This window comes from Procambarus clarkii, chromosome 86 (assembly GCF_040958095.1).
Source record: "Procambarus clarkii isolate CNS0578487 chromosome 86, FALCON_Pclarkii_2.0, whole genome shotgun sequence".
Classification (NCBI taxonomy): Eukaryota; Metazoa; Arthropoda; class Malacostraca; order Decapoda; family Cambaridae; genus Procambarus; species Procambarus clarkii.
Window position 1 is genome coordinate 18,455,530 of NC_091235.1, and position 19,496 is coordinate 18,475,025.

The window sequence follows — 19,496 nt, forward strand, 5'->3', positions numbered from 1 at the left end:
GTGAGTACCGAGATTACCAGTTTGCAGTGTGCTCAGCCCTTTGTATAGACAGTAAACACGGGGCAGTATTATGCCGTGAACATGTGGCACTGTGGTTATTTACGCGAGGCAGCAGTGCCTGTGGCCGCCCCGTGTGTGTATGTGTGTGTGTGTGTACCCTCTACAACGCACACACACTCACATCTCAGCCCAACACGATGTTATCTACTTATTTATTCATTGACTGATTCATTTGTTTATATACAAGAAGGTATATTGAGTACGTGAGAGTATATAAACACTGGTTCTCTTACAGTCTTTGCCAAGTCACTAACACGCATAGTGTTTTTGGCCAGTTATCGTCGGCTCGGGGACACAAATAGCCACTTTGTTCACTTAATTGTGTGTACGCGAACCCTTTGGTACGTACATGTGTGTGTATGTGAACCCTTTGGTACGTACATGTGTGTGTATGTCCGGGGTCAGGATGTGTAAGTGTCAATGTGTAGGATGTCAACTCCCAATGTGGCTGAGAGTTGTTGTAGAAACAGGTTCGTGACCCTGTCAAAGCAAGAGAGACATAAAGATGTGTGTGTGTGTGTATCTGCAACAAGAATCACAAAAACAATGATCTAAGTATACATAATTTTTTTTTTTTTAAGAATTAATGACTGCTGAACGCGTTTTTGGCTCAATTAACCATCATCAGAGTAAGATAAAGATATGTATTGTTACAAGTAAGGCTTTCGTAGAACGAAATTCGATTGAGTCAGCTCTGATCAAACAATGGAACAACAGCCTTAATGTAAGCCCTGGCATGTACAGATTCGGTCCCCATACAAGTTGCAATGTATCCGTCCGTATAATGTAGCATCCATTTAACCTTTTTTGGGGGGAGAAGGGGAGTTTTCCAATTGCTGTGCAATATTGTAACTTAAAAATGGGTCAAGTTTGTATATACCAATACTAACATTGAGAAGATTTGGACACTGATTAGGGCAGACTCAATCTAATTCCTTCCAACAAAACTACTGCAAATTGGTAATGCTTTTTGCTCCTCCCCAATTAATAGTGTGATCACACAAACGTGTGTATATACAATGCACTAGATGTTTGGGCAGTTCTAATACTATAAGCATGTTGGGACAAAAGAAATTGTAAGGCTTTTCCGGTTTGTCCGTGGTACACAAACTCGCAATAATTGCAGGGAATCGAAAACACACAACCTGCTAAACCTGGGGAATTTTGTATTAAATTGGACTTGATTGTACCATTATTGAGCACAAAATTGATATTAAGGTATCGTGTATGTGTGTGTGTGTGTGTGTGTGTGTGTGTGTGTGTGTGTGTGTGTGTGGTGTGTGTGTGTGTGTGTGTGTGTGTGTGTGTGTGTGTGTGTGTGTGTGTGTGTGTGTGTGTGTGTGTGTGTGTGTGTGTATGTATATATATATATATATATATATATATATGTGTGTATATCACGAAAATAAACACGTGATTAAGAATGTGACAATGTCACAATATATATATATATATATATATATATATATATATATATATATATATATATATATATATATATATATATATATATATATATATACATACATACATACATACATACATACATACATACATACATACATACATACATACAGGGTAGATAAAGATAAACTATTTAACATGGGTGGTATGCGAACAAGGGGACACAGGTGGACACTGAGTACCCAAATGAGCCACAGGGATGTTAGAAAGAACTTTTTGCACAATCTGTGTACCAGTTGATTGACAGTTGAGAGTTGAGACCAAAGAGCCAGAGCTCAACCCATGCAAGCACAACTAGGCGAGTACAGGCTTCCTGTCCCCAACAAAACAAATTACCATATTATAATTATTTAGGATAAAACCCACACATGTGTATTGTACTGTATTTGTGTATTTTATATAAGATTTACATCAAGTCTTTCACACACTCCTCATTGTTTTATCATGGTCTGAGTGTATGGTTAGAACAAGACTTACATCTCAACAACTCATACCAAATAATAATAATTATTATGTCATTATTAATAAGCATGATACAGTATTTAGATTGTTGGAGTACAATGTATGAACATCAGAGGTCCACATATGTTCAATATCCTCCCATCAAGTATAAGAAATAATGATGGAACAAAAGTGGAATTTTTCAAGGAAAAAACTGGACAGTTTTCTGCAAGATGTGCTGAACCAGTCGGGTTGTAGTGGATATGTGGGCCTGCGGGCTGCCCCAAGCAATGCCTGTTTGAACCAAGCTCTCACAAGTCAAGCTTGGTTCTGGGCCGAGTTTAGAGAGTAGAAGAAATCCCAGATCTCCATCCATATACAGTTGACTCCATTCCCGACTCATAATTGGGGATCCCAGGTTTGATTCCTGGAAGGGACAACCACATTGCAACCGGAGATGCCTCCAGGATGCATTTTCCATCCCCTGTGGCTAATATCACTTGGCAAAACTTTAATATCAACCTATAAAATGATAAACTACAAAGTGAACATGTCTGAAAAGAAATATAACCACATCTAGCTTATTTCTCACGTCCCTAGCCTCAAAACTCATTTTCAAAAGGTAGCAGGGGCCATACCTGAGTTAACACCTTACCTACTCAAAATTAAAATGAATTAAAGGATTTGGTTTTAAAAGCCCTCAATAGCTTTCCAAGGCTCTGTTTCTTTTAATGTTGCATCCATCTGTTATTCCCTAACAATCCCCATGGTGTGCAGGATAAATTAACTAAAAAGAATTGTTTTCCTTTTAATATTGTTAAAATGCTTTTCCTGATTACAGGAAAACAAAAAATTGTATGAGTTACTTTTGCCATGATGGAGTTAGGAAGTTTGACAATTTACAGGCATTCCACCGCAATCTGCCTCAGTCCTGCCAGCCATGAGTGCAGGACTGCTCCTCGGTGCAGCGTAATGTTGTGTACCTGAGCTTTTAATAAAAACAAATTTTAGGAAGAGAGCGCAGCTCAGTGTTTCCTTGCGGCGGGCCCGGAAGACACCACCCGCGCGTACTGCTCCAACCTTTACCACACGACAAAACCATATAGAATGTTCTCAAAATCTAGGTCAAGCTCAGTACAACCACACTATACAAATAATTATAAAATAGGATTACATAGATGTAAATTTGATAATAAAAACAAAATGGCATCGGTGACGCAAGCAGCAGGTCTCGTGACTTACAGCAAGTCACGTGAACAGCAAACACTTTTGAATGTGTTATATTTGATTTTCTTGTGGACTAGTAGGGGTGGGGATAATTAGTGTAGTAAAAGGTGTACTTTATATTTTAGCATAATACAAACTTAAACTAGTTTATTCCGGACGTGACGAGCACTTTTAATTCTGTTCTCAACTCGATGACGTCATGCTCAAGTTTTTGCATGTTCGAAGGTCGTAACCTATTTTCATGGTCGGATCACGTTAACCACTATATTTTGTTTATATAATAAGGAAATTTATAAAATAAGTTTTTCAGAGACACTATTAAGTGAACGTTAAATTAAGAACTTGTATATACAGGTTAGCGGACAATATCGAGGCCGGATGTGGCAGTTGCCAAAGGCACAAGTTTGGCTTTGAAAAGGAAAGTAGCGTACTAACTCTTCACAGTTGTATGGTAGTTCTTTTTCTATTTTAAAAATGGACTACTGTACAAATAAACATTTCAACTTGTTTTGCATAAGGAAAGCTCGCTGAATTTAGCAGTAACAAATGAAACCAAAGTTGTCACGGATGCCTGGATAAGATAATGATTGGCAGCTGGTATGCAGGTGATAGCCAGAGTTGGGTTGAGTTAGTAGATTGGTGGGAGGGTCGGACGATTGATGGGAGGGGGGCTGTCATAAGGGTGACATTCCTATCGTTTAGTGCAACAGCCACAGTTCGTAACTGCCATACTGTATCCAATATCCCGTATGATGTGTTACTAGCAAATGTTTAGTTTCCTGGTATTCACTCTAGGCCAAGGCCACACATATTGTACTGGAACCCAAAGGAGATTTTTCCTCTACGTGTAAAAGCAAGAAAACTATTCAGTAGGCACAATATTTAAGAGTAATGTTAATTCAGCCAATGTGATCTATTTTCAAGAAAACTCTAGGCTAGGCACTCATTCATATTTGTCGTTCGAGTCATTATGGGGAGTGGCTGGGACTTGTGGATCTAGGTTTAAAGTTTTTAAAGAGGAGAAACTCGGTATTTTTGGCATATAGCGCCTAGGGTGTTAGAGTTACGGAGATCGCTCTTCTTCTATGTTGGTAAATCATACTTGGTTTCCTGTAATATTGAGCTTTGGTCTCCCGTTTTTCCAGTCATACCGTTAATTGCCTTAAGACGGAGTAGCTGTGGGACGTTTTTCAGTTTAATTTTGTGTTTAGAAATTCGCTTAGTTGTGTGCATCAAAACTTGTACATGTTCCGCCCGTTCTGTGAAAGGATCAGATTGCATATTATACTTGGTTTTTGTTGGTATTTATTTTACCTTGTCGGAAAACGTTGGACTTCCTCAAACTAACATTACTTTCCGTTGCCATTGGAAGATTGTACTCACATCCCATTATTATTGTTTGATGTCCTCCGTGACAATTTTCACAGCTTCGTGTCATCATTTCCAGATCGTTATATACTTGAGACTATTCTTACCCGAGGACCACACAACTCGAGTTCCACTCACTGAAATTGCTCCTCGTAACTTTACCCGAAGTTCATAGAAACATTCTGGTGCCAAGTGACGTTAAACAAGATGAACGTGCTGCAGATTCTACTTGCACTTGAGCATCAGTCGAGATACACAGGTTGCCTGCAGGCCTACCCATTTTTTTTTTTTGCAAGTTGAGCTGCTGGTATACGAAAACGGCATTACACAGAGAAATATATATATTGCATGTACTCTTGCAAGGGCAGATGGGCTACGTGACACGTGAGCTTGTCACCTTCATATGCATTGCATAATTTTGATACTACAGAATTATATCTTGATATTTAGTAAGGGTGTTTTAGGTCAACAAATGTATAGGCTCCCAAACAGTAACAATAAGCTAGACAGGGCACTTGTGGAAGTTGAATTGCGATAAAATTATTTCCCCGTTAATATAGGCGGGGTTGTTTACACCGGATGAGGATACTGGTATCACTAAACGGAAATCTCGCCCCCTTGCCATCACCAGTACTTGCAAGACAACGTGTTGTGAGCCTAGTAGGCAGAGCTGTTGTCACCCTCTAATAATATAACCACCCTCAGCGTGTCTTGTCTTGCTGTTGTTGTTTATATATATACTGTACATCTTTGGATATTTTGAAGTTGATGTGTCCATATTTTAGCTGTTCAAGATTATTCTCGTATGTTCAATTATGGCGAGGTTTGCTGCAAATGAAAATATAATTGGTATCATGCTTGTAGATGACCAGAGCCAGAACCAGCAAGGGATGGTGGTGGTGTGGTGGGCAGGGTGGGCGATTTAGCCACGCCAGCCACAGCAGAGGTTATTTCCGACTTATAGCACGGACTCACGAACGCACATGAGTCTTCTTGGTGGTGTCTGGGGCTCTGTTTCCTGTCCGAGGCACTGACTGCGTACCCTTACTTCCTAGTAACCTGTAGCAGGTGCCTCATCTTGGCACGTGTCGCTCATTATGACCAGTAGCTGAGCCGTGTCCACAACGTGATGTACTAATAAGTACTGTGCAAGTAGCTACATGTCGCTCGCGCCACCCAGGGGTAGTCCTGCCCCTGCTTCCCCTTCATTTCTCAACTTGGCTTAAGTCGGTGCAATGACCCAGGTGTGTGACAGATGATGATGTGACAGTGTTGACCTTGTACCTCGTGCTGCCACAGTTGCCACCCTCGTAGAGTGGTACACCACATGTTTATTTACTCACCCTCTTTTATCACCCGCTTTACCATATTCACAATGTTATAACATGATAAGCCTTATATTTGTTACGGCACACCTTCCTTGCACTCATGAATGGGATGCCCTGGTATCCTCTGTGAGGCCTTGGGATCGATTTGGAGCGCTCTCACGAACGGACCTCAGGTCAGGCTGTTGTGGTTTGCGAACTGCAGGTGCATAGCCATCACTACCCCATGATAGACACCTACAGGAACTTCACAGTTCCGTCTTGAGATCGTCAACCTTTGGTTTGGCAATATTTATATTTATCATTAACATAAGAGCACATTTCAGAGGCTTTGGTGTGATTTCAGCAGTATAGATCTGAAGAGCACAAATGTCTTGAATAGCATCATTGTCGTGGTATCCTTTGTTTGAAAGATTATTATTATCCACCGTCCAATTTTCCCAGCAGAGGTTGTTCACATTGCTCTGCTTTTCATACCTTAGTTCGCCGATGTATCATTATTCCTATACATTTTCACATATTTTCTTTATGCTTTGTTGTTGTTATAGATTTAGCTACTCGGAACAAGTTCCAAATTTTTTTTGCTTTGTTTATGCTATGTAAACAGCTTGTTTTATCATATAGCCCCTTGGCGTTCATGGATTATTTTTTTACGTCCATGGTTCATTTTATATAACCGTTATTATAACGCAACAAGTGGGGGGTGAAATCGTTTTTACCAAATATTAGTTTTTTTGGTTTACTGTAAATACCAATTGTGAGAAGAAGAAAAGCATGGGTTAAAACTGGAGGAAGTGCGCTATAATCGGGGCAGAGTACGAGCGAGGGTGGAGCCTCACCACCTACCCACCCACTAGGCTTACCCTTACCCCTCAACTGCGCAATTATCGCTGCGGCAACCACTAGTGTCTCCTGGAAGACCTGAGCAAGCGTCAACGTAGTTAAAACGGATTTTCCCGTGTTTTACGTTTCATTACGCCTGTACAGCATGTATCTGCCTTAATTTTAGTTGTGTTGACAAAATGTTGAAATCGTTTTTTTTAGTTGTGTTGACAAAATTAAAATGCTAACACCCGAATTGGAACCACATTATCATAACGAAAAGTAAACATTAAATGTCCAAGCACTTTAGTTTAATGTTTTCATTGATAATTACATAATTCGCTACCACCACTTCCCACCTACCAAACTCATATCACCATCACCACCTACTCTATTTCACTGCCACCCCCTCCCCCCGTTTCCTACCCTTTCTCACCGCACCCTCGCTATCTACCCCTTTTCACCATCCCCACTACCTACACCCCTCCCCCGTTCACCACCACTGCTACTCTCCACCTTTACCACCACTACCTTCCACCTTCACCACCACTGCCACTCTCCACCTTCACCACCACTGCCACTCTCCACCTTCACCACTGCTACTCTTCACCTTCACCACCACTGCCAATCTCCACCTTCACCACCACTGCCACTCTCCACCTTCACCACCACTGCCACTCTCCACCTTCACCACCACTGCCACTCTCCACCTTCACCACCACTGCCACTCTCCACCTTCACCACCACTGCCACTCTCCACCTTCACCACCACTGCCACTCTCCACCTTCACCACCACTGCCACTCTCCACCTTCACCACCACTGCCACTCTCCACCTTCACCACCACTGCCACTCTCCACCTTCACCACCACTGCCACTCTCCACCTTCACCACCACTGCCACTCTCCACCTTCACCACCACTGCCACTCTCCACCTTCACCACCACTGCCACTCTCCACCTTCACCACCACTGCCACTCTCCACCTTCACCACCACTGCCACTCTCCACCTTCACCACCACTGCCACTCTCCACCTTCACCACCACTGCCACTCTCCACCTTCACCACCACTGCCACTCTCCACCTTCACCACCACTGCCACTCTCCACCTTCACCACCACTGCCACTCTCCACCTTCACCACCACTGCCACTCTCCACCTTCACCACCACTGCCACTCTCCACCTTCACCACCACTGCCACTCTCCACCTTCACCACCACTGCCACTCTCCACCTTCACCACCACTGCCACTCTCCACCTTCACCACCACTGCCACTCTCCACCTTCACCACCACTGCCACTCTCCACCTTCACCACCACTGCCACTCTCCACCTTCACCACCACTGCCACTCTCCACCTTCACCACCACTGCCACTCTCCACCTTCACCACCACTGCCACTCTCCACCTTCACCACCACTGCCACTCTCCACCTTCACCACCACTGCCACTCTCCACCTTCACCACCACTGCCACTCTCCACCTTCACCACCACTGCCACTCTCCACCTTCACCACCACTGCCACTCTCCACCTTCACCACCACTGCCACTCTCCACCTTCACCACCACTGCCACTCTCCACCTTTCCCATTTATATGAGCCTTCACACATTTATATTTATATATCATCGGTTCAGAAATAAGGTTGCAAATGTGTGGTACAAGATGAAATGTATACACAATGAAATCACTATAATATTGTATATCCGAGGAAACGAAGGAGTGCGGGAACGAACCTGTGTCTCATGACACCCTAGAGGCGAGCAGCTCCATAGACCACAATGTGTTTAAAGTTGGAATGGGTACCAGTTCGGTGTCTCTAAATTCCTAGTGAGTTTGGGCAGACTCCAGGTTGTGTACAGGGTGCGTCTGAGATGACGCGGGACGGCTGGTTTGATCCCGTTGGCCTAATCCAAAAATTTACCAAGTATTTATTAAGAACTCGCTGGAAAGTTAAAAGCATCAGTTGGACAAATACATCAGTGGGAGTATGTTGGTATATAACCTGCTTTACACTGGCAGCTAGGTCTACCGCAGATTCCTATATTTGTTAATATTTATGGAAAGCGTAATAATTTATCATACAGTTGCGAATATGTCGAATGTTAATTTGCGTTTGAAGTCCGTCAACCGGTATGATCCTGATGTGTGTTGGTGCGGTGGATCGGTTGCCTCGAGGCTGAGGAAGATGGCGGGGTTGCACCAAGCACAACAGGAAGACGACACTTTCACTGATGGTAAGGTGAGGACGCGTCCGTGACTCCATTCAGAAGACAACACGCGCTTCGCCATCTCCTTGACATTGTTCCCTCCCACACAATTACTCTGCCACTCTTCTTAACCTTAAGATCTGTGTAAATTTATAGTTTTGTTTTATATTAATATATTTAGTTTATAATATATTTACTTACCCCCACACCGCGAGACATTATTTTCTCATGCACCTGCTCGTTGGCCACTATCATTGAAGGTCAGCGCTGGAATCACACTCTTCCTAGCAGGCACAGTATCCAGGAGCTATGCCGAATCTTTAACGCCGAATCAACGTTGACTTAAACACTGGATTCAACGTCGAACCAATGCCACTCTTGGATATTGTGCCCACTGGGTTGGGGTCACATCGAAATCAATTATGGGTGATGAGGTCGTGCCGGTTCTTGTCTTAAACCTGGGGAACCTTGAACTTTAACCCTCACTGTAATAAACGATAATGACTATGCGTAAGAACAGAACCATTGTTACACTTAAGGTCTGCAACTATGCATTATGTGGCCTAGATTATACATTATTACATTGACGGTTTCCTTTCTCGTGTATAATTACTAAGTGAAGGGTGGTATTGCATTTTTTCTTAGTCACCTGTTGGGTGACCTAGGGAATATTACCTGATGACGCCGTAATACACTCCTCACTTGTTACATGCATTTCATGTAACCTACACTTTGTTACCTGCACTGTCTTACCAGCATTATATGTAACCTCTACTGGACTGTTACCAGCGACCCGCACGCCATTCCCGGCATCATATGTGACTTGCATTCTGTTACCGGCACCATCTGTAACCTGCATTGTCTGTTACTGTAATCATCTGTAACCTGCATTCTCCGGTACTGGCATCCTATGTAACCTGCATTCTATTACCTGCATCATCTGTTATGTTTTGAGGCAACACCGAGTGAATTTGCTTTGTTTTAATGTTCTTAGGCTTTATGAACTGTTACTTTGTGTGTCTGTAGATATACTAAATATGTATATAAATATCCAGAATAAAAAGAAGCATTATTTAAAGTTTGCTATACAATATTGTAAGAATCTTTTTTATACTTTTGTATTCGATTTGCACACATTTGCCTTCAGAACTGCACTTCATAATAAAAAGTGCACATTTTGTGTATAACCGCATACAGTATTGAAAAAAACTGTACACAAGGTAAAAAAATACTAGTTATATACATACCGGTATATAATTATATGAATAGACAGTCATAATATTCAATAATTATGAATACAAAATCAAATTGTAATATTTTTATTATGTCAGTATTCAGTTGCATACATATAAAAATAAAATAGTTGGTTTTCTCCGAAACTGACATTATTAACCCATAAAAAACATTCATGAAACCTTCATGAATTTTAGACTTGTAGAAACTAATTTCAGAAGCCATCTGAACAGCAGTGTGTGTAACAATTCGCTCATCGTCCTATACACACATTGTTTTTTTACTGTTACCCACCATCTGCTTCTCCCAGTTGCTGACAAGAGACTTCCGTCAAAGACTCTCCTTACTCTCAGAAATTGCCTAATCGGTATCAAATATCGATCTGACAATTAATGTCAGGAACTTATTCAGACCTAGTTCTTTTCTCAAGGACACCGGGAAGGAGTAATGATAGCTTAAGTAAGTTTAACAGCATTTACTAAAGTAATATCAATGTAACTATTCATGATCGCAAAAGTAACTTGCAATATTTTATCTATGAGGTATACTTGAATATCAATTTTCCAGTCTCTGCTTGCAACTTGTCCTCTGGGAGGAGAGCCACTCAAGGTATTGGATTGGGAACGGCTACAAAATTAGAGCTATTATATACTCTATTCATGGTTAGGTTAGGTTTCATTACATTAATACAGAGTATTATTGACAAGGGGAATTATGGAATTCGAGAACTATTTCAGTTTGCCCGAAAATTACATTTACAGAAAACCAATTTCTGCAAAGAAAATAATTTCAACATACACCTTTTTATATGTTAAACCAACGATTTTATATACGATAACTTGAGAACATTCTCTGCTTATAACAAAGCTTTTAATAAAGCTTATAACAGAACTGTTTGCCAGTTTATATATAGACTATTACATGGAACCGTAATATTCTTTCAGATCATCACATATTTAAAGTTATACAGGTGGTTTGAAAGGAGCGTGGTTTCTCATGGCTGTTAGGACGGGCTGTGGCCACTATATCACTTCATCAGTAGAGCACATTAATTATAATTATAATAATAATAATAAACAAAATCATATAAATCAATGCAAAAATTAAAAGCAGCCTAGCCTCGAAATTTATCTTTCACTCGCAGAACATGTTTTAGAGTCAGCTACTCAACTAAAATTTCCCAGCCTATTCTCCTGTTTTGGTAGTACTTATAGTAACGATGTGGACCATAGTATATATATACCGACATACAACGAAATTTGAAAGTAGAAATCGGCACTATTGAGTTGGACGAACCGGAAAATATTTTTTACTTGTGTTGCTTTGACAAACTAACATTCCTAGGCCTAATACGCGATATCTGACGCCTAATATAGTACATGTGTGTGCGCTATACTAGGCCTAGGAATGTTTTAGTTTTATAGCTTCATTTATTTTAAAAGAATTCCTTACTAGTGGGTATATTACTATCTAAAAGCTAAATACAGTACGTACGAATTCGTGACTATTGGCGACCGTCACAATAGGTACAATCTAAACAGGAGGATGGGTTGCAATTTCCATGTAGCACATATTCGCCTATAGTGAGCCCGTAACTCTCACTGGACTATTATACATTTATACAAAATGAATGTCACTGCTATACAGGCATAATTATTCATTCATTATGCCATTCTCGTGCAGCCACTCCTTGATCTAACCCACAATTAGGCTATTCATAAATATAATTGTATTTGTTCATTAAATGCAAGAATATTGTGAATATAATGGCACGGGGAATAAAAAAAAATCACTCAAAAGAAATTCACCTTCCAACATCTGGGGTTCCCGCTATTGACAAATAAATGGCAACCCGTGCTATTATGGCAAATATTCTTTAATCATGGGTTTGTTGGGGTATCATTAGATTGGGCTCAACAAGCCTGTCTTTACTATACCCTAAATGCTGCTTGGAAATGTACGTGACATTGGCACGAGAACTAAATAACAATCACTATCACTAAATTTAAATTTTAAGTTTCTTATCGCTATATGTCCATCCGACGACCTCTGGCATCTGCTCCCCATGTATTCTTCAGCCCGGCCGCAGGGTTGCAGGATTGGGCTATAAGTAGCCTAATTGGGCTTTTTGTCGCCCAATTAAAAATCTACCCTTGTATGTCGCCATTTGCAATATTTTGGGCTACTTTTAAAATAAGCTGGGCTATGTATTCTGAAAAGCATATCTATCGTTAAAAAAACATATTTGGCCACTTTTAATTAATTAATATAAATTTTGCGACTTAGACGCTGGCTACTTTCAGTAACACGGACCCTAGCAACCCTGTATTCAGGACCTCTGTTTGTCGCTGACGCCTGAAAGAGCAGCATATTCTTTGGCTCGCTAGGCCTGCAGTTCCTGTTTCCTGCAACTCATTTATGGACTAACCTGTCGCCGAATTACATTTAGTCCTGGAACGCATGTACATTTGCCTGGCCCACCTAGACTTCAGCTCCACCTTTAAAATACAGTTACCCACAATCAGTCCAAGGGCTATTCATGCCCGTGCCACTCCTTGGATGGCTTAATCTTCATCAATCAATATCGGTCACCGTCTGTCATTAGTAAAAGACCATCCGTTACCTGGGGCTTCAACCACTGGCCCCCAAATGCTGCTTTAGTGGGCCGATCCTTACACAATACCTCTGATGGGCGGGATCCCACAACCACCCCGGGCTTTGACTTTTGGCCCCCAACTGCTGATGCATATATAAAACACTCCCCCCTCAGTATTAGGTCAACCTTTTGTTGCCTGGGACTGCTTCACTGGTCCCCCAACTTTTTCAAGGTTCACTTGAAGACTCTACAGGGCCCCTCCTTACCTTCAGGTCCAAACTGTTAGTGTGTGTAGCTTCTCGGTCTGTCTGTTTGCACACAAACGGTGCCTGGCGAGCCGTTCCAGTTTCACACATTCCTAACCTCCGTCTTAACTTTACTCTAATCAAAGTTTCCTTCCTTCTCTCTGGGATGGGATTCAGAGTTCTCGGAATCACCACAAGGTAACCGCTAAGTAAGGATGTCAACATCCTGACATCCAGGACACAGGAGGCGTTCTTCCTCTGGATTTCGACACTACAAGAATGCGTTAAACATAATAAATTCAAATTTGTGATGTATATGTTAAAAAATCATTCTATATGGCATGTAAATGTCGTTGCCTAATCCCAATAGTGTTGCATTTTTTATATTAAAATTTATATTGACCTTAGTGAGTATCTTTTAGACTGAACCTTGCAGAATTGCTTCAGAACTGTGCGTTTAGCTATAAAATATAGCCACTAGCACGTATAGCGTTTCGGGCAAGTCCTAAATCAAGTCCTTCATCTTCTGGTGTGTGGTTTGGGCATCATATCTTCAGCCACATTGTGACTCATCGTCTGTTAATATGCTTTTTACAAAGACCAAAATGCTAGTGATATTACTATTTGCGGTGTCGCAAGACAGCACGTTGTTCAGATGGTGGCTGTCCTTTGGCAGAGTCGCTCAAACACACCCACAGACTCAAACTTCCTTTCCACAGGCTAATCTTATTATATCTACCAGAAACTGCTAAAAATATTAACTGTAGCAAACCAGCTAGCATTCCAGGTGACATCGACAGTGTTCAGTTATGTTTATTTGACAAACACCAGTCGCTCTATAATTCATTTAGGTAATTATTCTCCGATCATAGCAGCAGGATGGGAAGGAGTAATGGAAGGTATAGCCTTCTCTCTCTCTCTCGCAAAACCGCTAATGCGCAAAGCGTCGTGCGTTTGTGAAGATGGTTATTGTGCGGTTGTCGTTCTCTATTACTGCGTGGTTGGTAGATTTTTGTATGTGGAACTCTGGCAACACTTGTAGGCCTATATCTGTTTTAGTCCGAAACGTTTTGTGTGTTAGTGGCTTTGCAAGAATGCCAAAATACCAATCTTATGTAATCTCACAAACCCATTGTACCTTCTTGTGAATAAATTTTTATTATTATTATTATTATTATAGAACAGCACGTGGTACCTCTGCTTGAGCATGGGAAAACTGACGTCATGGATCTTACGCAATTAAAGACCAGGTGCAGAAATCTCATTGTATGTCATGTTATTTTAGTAGGTTTTACGGGAGATTTTATATCCAAGATTCCACAAGAAAAGAAAACTGATCCACTTGGAACAATATAAAAATAAGAAACAAAGACACAGTACAGCAAAAACACACGCCTGAACTGAAGGTAAACAAACTAAATATAGGCGAGTGGCAACTCAAGGTCTCAAGGAATGTCTGGGAGTAGTTTGGGGGGAGACTTGAGTCAAGGCAGCCAGTTGCCTCTGTAAAGTTGGGGTGGGTGGGTTGTGTAGACTGCTTCACAAGTTACTTGAACACTCGAACAGCAGCAGTAATAATAATAATAATCAATTAGTAACTCTGTTGCCTTTTTTTTATACGGGATACTTACTTGCAGCAGTGGGCACACTTAAGGTGAGAGAAACTACGTTTTATTAAGGGGTTTGAGGTAGTTAGGAGTTTTAGAGCATAAGGGTCAACGATCCTGTGGGTTTTGAATGTGAACTTTGACCGCCAACGGATGTCTGACTTGATTTGTCTAACTTACCAAGTCCCTTGCGAATGTAGAGATTTTTTTTATTATTTTTTATATTGTTTACTTTGAGCCATCTAATTGCTGTTGCATTTGAAGTGTTTTTTGCGTATTACGATAAATAACTTTTTATAGAACAATAGATAAGCAAGTGCTATTGTACTAAGCTTCTAATAGCTAGTGCTATTGTACTAAGCTACTAATAGCAAGTGTTATTGTACTTGGCCTCTAATAGGAAGTGTTATTGTGCTTGGCCTCTAATGGCAAGTGCTGTTGTACTAGGCCTCTAATGGCAAGTGTTATTGTACTAGGCCTCTAATGGCAAGTGCTGTTGTACTAGGCCTCTAATGGCAAGTGTTATTGTACTAGGCCTCTAATGGCAAGTGTTATTGTACTAGGCCTCTAATGGCAAGTGCTGTTGTAGTAGGCCTCTAATGGCAAGTGTTATTGTACTAGGCCTCTAATGGCAAGTGCTGTTGTACTAGGCCTCTAATGGCAAGTGTTATTGTACTAGGCCTCTAATGGCAAGTGTTATTGTACTAGGCCTCTAATGGCAAGTGCTATTGTACTAGGCCTCTGATGGCAAGTGGTATTGTACTAGGCCTCTAATGGCAAGTGCTGTTGTACTAGACCTCTAATGGCAAGTGCTGTTGTACTAGACCTCTAATGGCAAGTGCTATTGTACTAGGCCTCTAATGGCAAGTGGTATTGTACTAGGCCTCTAATAGCAAGTGCTGTTGTACTAGACCTCTAATGGCAAGTGCTGTTGTACTAGACCTCTAATAGCAAGTGCTATTTGCAGCATGAAGCATAATTATGGGTTTGCAGTCCCTCAACATTTTCCCATTTGAAGTTCTTCTGCATCCTCAACCTCATTATTGTATATTGCAGAATTATATTTTAGCATAGAAATACGTGGTTCAAATGATGAGCAACAAGTCCTGTGTTCTTAAAGATGGGTTTTTTCTCTCAAGATTGATCTCGAAAGCTCTAATCCCATTCTATTTCTCAGTTTAGTTTTCACAAGCGTTACTCTCGAAAATACCCATTAAATCAGGATATTTTCAAGAAAAATAAAACTAGTTCATCATGAAAAAAGGTCTCATTTTGAATGTGTTAGGGTGCTCCATTTTGACCTTGAAGGGTTGGGTGCGTCTTTCTTTTTCTTTAATTTTTTCCAATCTGTAATTTTTAAAAAATTTTATGTTGAAATTACTCTTTTGATACCTTTAGCTCTTATTTTATTGGTAATTAATATTTTTCTTATGTACAGGTATAGTATTATGTGCAGATTATAGGAGTGGAGACAAGGAGGGTTAGAATGAAGTAATATTCTCTTGGATCCTTTTAATCCTTTCATTTTTTTATGAAATCCTTTTGTAGTTGATATTACACAACTCCAGACATCTCAGGTTTTACACATGGTGCCTTCAAGCAATTTTGGAACTTGGCTTGCACTACCTGGATGGCCTTGTTTATCTAGGTATATTTGGTGTTGTGGGGCTGGCTGCATAATACAATAAAGTAGCCATAAAAACGGAAAGAAAAAATGACAGGTTGGATAAAGTCTTTCAAACAAGAGATTCTGTATCAATGATGATACTTTACAAGATGCTAGTGCTCTCTAGAGTGGAATACTGTTGGACAATAACTGCCCCTTTCAAAACTGGAGGAATTGCTGACCTGGAGACCATGCAGAAATCCTTTACTGCTAGAATCTACTCGATAAACTATTTAAATTATTGCGACTGACTAAAATGCCTAAATCTGTATTCTCCGAGTGCAAGCAGGGGGGGATAAATAATAATTAATACATTAAAAATATTAGAGGGGTTAGTTGCAAATATGCACACAGAGAGATCATCACAGACCAGAATACGTGGCAGGATGTGTAGAATACCTCTTTTGAAAACCAGAGGTGTAATTGGTACTCTGAAAGAGAATTCCATTCGCATCGGAGGCCCGAGACTGTTCAACAAGTTTCCACTGCACATAAGGGGCATAACTGGCTGACTCCTCACAGCGTTGGAGAGAACTCGATAAACCCCCTCCAAATGATACCTGACCAACCAGGCTGTATACCTGGAGAGGTTATCTATACAAGTTTCTTCTTCTCCCTGAGCCCAGCCTGAGGGCAGGCTGCGAGCAGCTGCGTCCAAAATCTGGTTGACCAGACTATCAACCAGAAGACCTGGTCAGAGACTGGGCCGCAGGGACCTTGACCCCTGGAATTAACGCAAGGTAACTGCAATGTACGACATTCTTGTTGCTTCTTGTCTACTGGGTTCAGAGGTTTTTCGTCCAAAGATATGCGATAATTGATTTTTCTGTGTTTGAGTCTGTCAGGCTGCTTCTACATTCAGAATGTAGTTTGAGATACAGTAACAGATTTTATTGTCATCAACTGTGGCCTTTGCTCACCTTACGTTTTATGAAGAGGATTTTAATTTTTTAATGTGGATTTATGATAAATCTAGACTTTTTCCTCTTGTTTACCCTACTGGGGATGGGGTTGATCTGTTCATCTGGCATTTATGGCAAAGTAGCTACTCTCCTGCTGATTGCCAGTCTCCAGACATTAGTGCCTAAAAATGTATAGTGTCTGCACAAGCACAAAGAATGAAAATAAAAATAACAGTCTAGTACAGTAACATAAGTGCACTGATTTTTACATTTATAGGTTTCCTATGCACTTGTCTTCAATAAATTTTAAAACATTTAGATATTGTATACACTTGTTTGAAATTAGTTTTGTCTGTAAGTTTGTATGTACTTCAGTGAATTTTGTATCTGCAGGCTTTATATGTACAGTATAGGTTACAGTACTTGTATGCAATATGGTGTTTTCACAATGTATCAAGAGATACTGTAGTTAGTGGAATATTAAAGTATAGATCTACCATTTTAAATGTATTGCCTTGTTGCAATTGAACCACATTTTGTAGAGGCCTGTTTAATTTGATATACTATTTGATATACTACAGTTAGTGTGACTTTAGAGTAAAATATTATATAAACTTGAGTTTTGTTATTTCAGATGAAACAAACAAATGACTCATTATATATTCAATGTTTTTGAATGAATTTATGCAACTGGATATGCACCTTTAATTGCCCAAGATATGTTTTTTAGGCAAGATGTGTGGTGGCGGTGTGGTGAGCGCTCGAGGTCCCCGCCCCCCTCAGCAGCTGCTGCCGCGCCCGCTGTGCCTCCGTCGCCGCCGCCGCCGCCCCCAGTAACTGCCACCATGACCATCGCCTGAACCTACTTCTCCCATACCCCACAAAACCACCCTTGGCTTGCTTACCACTAACTCACTCCTGTTCAGAGTTAAGACTCATAAACCTGCAATTACTGCTTCTACATACATTTTCTGCAATTTATTTTATTAATTACCGAAGGTCTTCTGGGCCACTGTAACATCGGCCCAGAAGCTCGTGTCAACCAAATATTTATTGGTCACTGAGCTTCAAGGGCACTTACATTCTTAGGCATATTAACTTCATATTTCCTTTAGTAGCTGAAATCCACTGAGCAGGTTGTGCTACAAAACTGCTGTAGCAGTTACCTCGTGTTTTTCAGACCCATCTGTGGTTCTGTCACTGAGGGGAGTCTTGTCTCCATTGCTACCAGAAGAACACCTCTCGTCTAGAGCCTGTGTTTTTGGGCTCTAGATTGAGAAGTTTTCTTGGCATTTCACTATGTGCTAAGTGTAATACATCCCAGCAGCATTTTCTTTTTGCTTTGTTGCATTTTAATTTCCGCTGTTCTCGGCTGCTTTTATTAAAACTTCTTAATCCTATTCTGCAACCTACTTAATCTTTGAATTAGTTAACACACTGTACCAGCTAGCCATTTACTTTTCCCACACACAACCTATTTTCACGAGAACGAAATGAAAACGACTGGTATTCTTCCATCAACTGAAGCGTTTAAGGTTAGTGAATCTCTATTTTGGACAAGTTAATGTTATGAAGATATTTTGTTGTATTGTACTATGAGAATTTTGAGTTACTGTACTATATTTTATTTTGAGTGATGTCTTGATATGTACAGTAATATAAACAATAACATCTTTTAACTTTTTAGTTCATTCACTTTAATGTGTTTAACTAGATTTATGTTCGTGTAATTAACAAAAACGTAGATTGAGTACATTACTGGCTACAGTATAAGGATAATGTATTTAGGCTTATAATGAATGAATGTATCATTGAATATATGTGCGTTTGTATGTATGTTTCAATAAGAAATAAGAACAAATGGGATTGCAGGAGGCCTATTGGCCCATACAAGGCAGGTCTCATTTATATCCTTTCATTTATGGGTGAATGGGCCCATATATTAATGAATTTTGGCAGATATAAATAAGAGCTGCCTCATATGGGCCCCCCTAAGCCATCTGCTTTCCTCTTGGAGATTATTTTCTTACTTATACATATACATAAGAATAAAGGTATCTGCAGAAGGCCTGTTAGCCCATACGAGGCTGCTCCTATTTATAACCACTCATCCCCCACTCATGTCTGCTTATGGGTTCACCATAGCCCGTGCTACATGGACACTTCGTTCTGAGTAGCAAAATCTAAAACAACAACAAACCCACTCATGTACATATCCAACCCACACTTGAAACAATCAAGGGACCCCCACCTTCACCATGTCATGCAGTAATTGGTTGCAGATGAAGAATCGCAATAACGTGGCTGAAAAATGTTGACCAAACCACA

General features: G+C 40.5%; 1 protein-coding gene across 6 annotated transcripts in view; it reads left to right on the forward strand.

The window, feature by feature from the left end:
- LOC123768087 (uncharacterized) overlaps positions 1-19,496 on the forward strand; it is a 58,987-nt gene that overhangs the window by 354 nt on the left and 39,137 nt on the right. For 3 of the 6 annotated variants that reach the window (XM_045758408.2, XM_045758383.2, XM_045758417.2), the window contains exon 2: positions 17,899-18,703. The gene's annotated coding sequence lies outside the window, so the exon portion shown is untranslated. Of the gene's footprint in view, positions 1-14,483; positions 14,648-17,898; positions 18,704-19,496 lie in introns of those variants that run through there. The other 3 variants (XM_045758391.2, XM_069317172.1, XM_045758400.2) reach the window with 2 other exon arrangements.